This window comes from Schistocerca cancellata, unplaced genomic scaffold (assembly GCF_023864275.1).
Source record: "Schistocerca cancellata isolate TAMUIC-IGC-003103 unplaced genomic scaffold, iqSchCanc2.1 HiC_scaffold_486, whole genome shotgun sequence".
In the NCBI taxonomy this organism is placed as follows: Eukaryota; Metazoa; Arthropoda; class Insecta; order Orthoptera; family Acrididae; genus Schistocerca; species Schistocerca cancellata.
In genome coordinates, this window is record NW_026046501.1 from 20,001 (window position 1) to 25,000 (window position 5,000).

General features: G+C 52.5%; 1 non-coding gene across 1 annotated transcript in view; it reads left to right on the forward strand.

The window, feature by feature from the left end:
* The first annotated feature begins 4,342 nt into the window (after positions 1 to 4,342).
* LOC126127138 (small subunit ribosomal RNA) overlaps positions 4,343 to 5,000 on the forward strand; it is a 1,907-nt gene continuing 1,249 nt past the window's right edge. Inside the window, exon 1 of the ribosomal RNA XR_007526995.1 lies at positions 4,343 to 5,000. This exon is cut by the window's right edge and continues 1,249 nt beyond it. This is a non-coding gene — a ribosomal RNA (small subunit ribosomal RNA).

Below are 5,000 nucleotides of genomic sequence, written 5' to 3' on the forward strand. Positions count from 1 at the left end.
CACATTACTCTCTGCCTGTAACAGACACAGATACAATATGTAAGCACCAGCATGGACCAACGTCCGGTGCATCCTCTCCGCCACAGTACACCATCCACACTATGATAACCACACCAGGGGGTCCAATTCTAAAATAGAATATCCCACCCGTCCGACATCCACAATTGCTCAGATAAGCCACCAACACCCACACATGTCCTACACAGGGGTGCACCCAACACCACCACACTGCCTCCTGTTACGGCACAGAAACAATGGCAGGAATGAATCACACAGGTCTGCCGCTCCCTTGCCGCAACCACAGACGCGGCGCGCCTCCAGTCACGAGCGAAAAGCGCATCCTGACGAGACATAACTGCTGTGACATACTGAAGCTGCCTCAGACATTCACTTACAATGATCACTACCAACGAACCTCGGCCCCCCCCCCCCCCAACACACTCTCTTACCACGTTGTGTACTGTAATCCAACCCATTTCGCACCTTAACCTAACCCATTTTGCACCTTAACTTAACCAAATTCGTAACGCAATTTGTACCGCAATGTAACGCAATGTGTACCGCAATGTAACGCAATGTGTACCGCAATGTAACGCAATGTGTACCGCAATGTACCGCAATGTGTACCGCAATGTACCGCAATGTGTACCGCAATGTGTAACGCAATGTGTAACGCAATGTGTACCGCAATGTGTACCGCAATGTGTAACGCAATGTGTACCGCAATGTGTAACGCAATGTGTACCGCAATGTGTAACGCAATGTGTACCGCAATGTAACGCAATCTGTACCGCAATGTAACGCAATTTGTACCGCAATGTAACGCAATTTGTACCGCAATGTAACGCAATTTGTACCGCAATGTAACGCAATTTGTACCGCAATGTAACGCAATTTGTACCGCAATGTAACGCAATTTGTACCGCAATGTAACGCAATTTGTACCGCAATGTAACGCAATTTGTACCGCAATGTAACGCAATTTGTACCGCAATGTAACGCAATTTGTACCGCAATGTAACGCAATTTCTACCTTAACCTAACCCACGTTGTGCCTTAACCTAACCCACGTTGTGCCTTAACCTAACCCACGTTGTGCCTTAACCTAACCCACGTTGTGCCTTAACCTAACCCACGTTGTGCCTTAACCTAACCCACGTTGTGCCTTAACCTAACCCACGTTGTGCCTTAACCTAACCCACGTTGTGCCTTAACCTAACCCACGTTGTGCCTTAACCTAACCCACGTTGTGCCTTAACCTAACCCACGTTGTGCCTTAACCTAACCCACGTTGTGCCTTAACCTAACCCACGTTGTCTTAACCTAACCCACGTTGTGCCTTAACCTAACCCACGTTGTGCCTAACCTAACCCAAGTTGTGCCTTAACCTAACCCAAGTTGTGCCTTAACCTAACCCAAGTTGTGCCTTAACCTAACCAAGTTGTGCCTTAACCTAACCCAAGTTGTGCCTTAACCTAACCCAAGTTGTGCCTTAACCTAACCCAAGTTGTGCCTTAACCTAACCCAAGTTGTGCCTTAACCTAACCCAAGTTGTGCCTTAACCTAACCCACGTTGTGCCTTAACCTAACCCAAGTTGTGCCTTAACCTAACCCACGTTGTGCCTTAACCTAACCCACGTTGTGCCTTAACCTAACCCACGTTGTGCCTTAACCTAACCCACGTTGTGCCTTAACCTAACCCACGTTGTGCCTTAACCTAACCCACGTTGTGCCTTAACCTAACCCACGTTGTGCCTTAACCTAACCCACGTTGTGCCTTAACCTAACCCACGTTGTGCCTTAACCTAACCCACGTTGTGCCTTAACCTAACCCACGTTGTGCCTTAACCTAACCCACGTTGTGCCTTAACCTAACCCACGTTGTGCCTTAACCTAACCCACGTTGTGCCTTAACCTAAACCCACGTTGTGCCTTAACCTAACCCACGTTGTGCCTTAACCTAACCCACGTTGTGCCTTAACCTAACCCACGTTGTGCCTTAACCTAACCCAAGTTGTGCCTTAACCTAACCCCAAGTTGTGCCTTAACCTAACCCAAGTTGTGCCTTAACCTAACCCAAGTTGTGCCTTAACCTAACCCAAGTTGTGCCTTAACCTAACCCAAGTTGTGCCTTAACCTAACCCAAGTTGTGCCTTAACCTAACCCAAGTTGTGCCTTAACCTAACCCAAGTTGTGCCTTAAACCTAACCCACGTTGTGCCTTAACCTAACCCACGTTGTGCCTTAACCTAACCCACGTTGTGCCTTAACCTAACCCACGTTGTGCCTTAACCTAACCCACGTTGTGCCTTAACTAACCCACGTTGTGCTTAACCTAACCCACGTTGTGCCTTAACCTAACCCACGTTGTGCCTTAAACCTAACCCACGTTGTGCCTTAACCTAACCCACGTTGTGCCTTAACCTAACCCACGTTGTGCCTTAACCTAACCCACGTTGTGCCTTAACCTAACCCACGTTGTGCCTTAACCTAACCCACGTTGTGCCTTAACCTAACCCACGTTGTGCCTTAACCTAACCCAAGTTGTGCCTTAACCTAACCCACGTTGTGCCTTAACCTAACCCAAGTTGTGCCTTAACCTGCTCTGTAATTGGCATATGACACGTTACATTAATCCAGTGTTGTCTAACCACAACCCTCTGAATATAGTTCGCTACTCGCGCACCGCCCACCCTCTTGTGTATCGTTTCATGTCAACACTTCGCAAGTGTTGCTTACTTTTTACATGCTCCCGCTGTACACTGTAATGTGGACGACTGCAGGATGTACATCGCCCCCACCCTCCCCCCTGCCTTCGCACGCTGGTCGTTCAGGTGCTTGCGTGTTCAATGCCCTTCGCAGCTGTTCACTGGCATTCGCATGTCGAAGCGCTCAGTCTACGTCGTGGTACGGCTGTGTCCACTGTCCGCTGATGTCGTAAGCTTAACCCTCACATTGTACTGCACATAGGTCCGTATGTACTGCATGATACGCTGTGGCACATGTGTGACCGTACAACGACTGCGCCCAACAACAGCGAACCATACGGTCCAAATGTTGTGCACTCAGCCACGTGCCGTCTCCCCATAACAGCTACATTGCAGTGTGGTACGCCATAGAGACGTGTGGGATTAACGGACGCCCTGGATGGCGATCAGCATGAGCCGTCTGTTGATGTAGTGGCGCGTGTATTCAAACGTAGTCGTCTCTTCTCACACAGTGTGATAGCATGGTGCACCGCGTTCCACATCTGCGACATGGTACAGATGCTGGTTGACAGTCGGTCTCGTAATGGACATCGCCATACGTAGGGGGCCACCTCCCACGTGTTTCTCTAGTCGTGCACATTTTGTTGCGTGTATGTGGGCAGACGTAGTGTGTCGTGACACCTAACAGACAGGTATGCAATAATCGTTGCATTTGCAAACTGGGATGGACGTCTACGTTTGCTGGTGACGTTACGCAAATGAACAACTGGTAAACCCATTGTGGTGCGGTTGTTGTTGCTGGAGGTAAATCAGTAAGGGCAAATCTGTGTGTGAAGCGATACGCGGCGGTGGCTGGGTGGGACCGTCCCCGGCCGGTGAGGGGGGGCCGCCCGGCGTGCTGGCCGCGCGGTGCGTGGGCGCACGCGCTACAGCCGGCTGGTGGGGGCGCCCAGTGGCAGGCGCGCCGGCCGACGGACGCGGCAGGCGGCGCAGCTGCGCGCCGGGGCACCCTGCGCGCGGCGCCGGGCGGCCAAAGTGGGTCCTCGCGGGCCCGGTGCGAAGCGCGGTGGACATCTGCAGTGTGCTGGTCCGACTGAGGACTGTGTGCGTTGAGGATGCGCCGCCGCCCGGCACTCGGCGCCGCGACGCCGTCTGCTGCTCGTCGCCCCAGCGGTTCTCGCTGGTGGTTTGTATCGCAGTTGTGCAGACGTGTTGGCACGTGCGCTGTGCTGGGAGAGTTCGCTTCGGCACCCACGTGGGGCCTTTGCCCTTCTGTGGCGCTGGCGTTGGAGCTGCCGGTCACCGTAGGTGGCGCGTGTTGTCTCCCGCCGGCAATGCCACGACAGCACGCTCCCGGGCCTCTGTCGGCAGCGCAAGCTCAGTTGGGAGCACGGGTGGTCGCACCTAAAGCGTCTACTCGCCTAACTCCGGGCGATTGCGCCTCTCTCGAACCCGACCAAGTACTTAGGACGGCGCTGCGCGCCGCCGGGACCTGAGAGGGTTTCGAGGTGTATTGTGCAGGGGAGCTCAGCCTCCTCCTGTTTGCAGAATAATTGAGCGGACGCTTGCGTGTTCGCGCGGGCCCCTGGGACACACTCCCGGGCGGCCGGCTGCCTCAGCTCTAGTTGACGCAGCTCCCTGGTTGATCCTGCCAGTAGTCATATGCTTGTCTCAAAGATTAAGCCATGCATGTCTCAGTACAAGCCGCATTAAGGTGAAACCGCGAATGGCTCATTAAATCAGTTATGGTTCCTTAGATCGTACCCACGTTACTTGGATAACTGTGGTAATTCTAGAGCTAAATACATGCAAACAGAGTCCCGACCAGAGATGGAAGGGACGCTTTTATTAGATCAAAACCAATCGGTCGGCTCGTCCGGTCCGTTTGCCTTGGTGACTCTGAATAACTTTGGGCTGATCGCACGGTCCTCGTACCGGCGACGCATCTTTCAAATGTCTGCCTTATCAACTGTCGATGGTAGGTTCTGCGCCTACCATGGTTGTAACGGGTAACGGGGAATCAGGGTTCGATTCCGGAGAGGGAGCCTGAGAAACGGCTACCACATCCAAGGAAGGCAGCAGGCGCGCAAATTACCCACTCCGGCACGGGGAGGTAGTGACGAAAAATAACGATACGGGACTCATCCGAGGCCCCGTAATCGGAATGAGTACACTTTAAATCCTTTAACGAGTATCTATTGGAGGGCAAGTCTGGTGCCAGCAGCCGCGGTAATTCCAGCTCCAATAGCGTATATTAAAGTTGTTGCGGTTAAAAAGCTCGTAGTTGGATTTG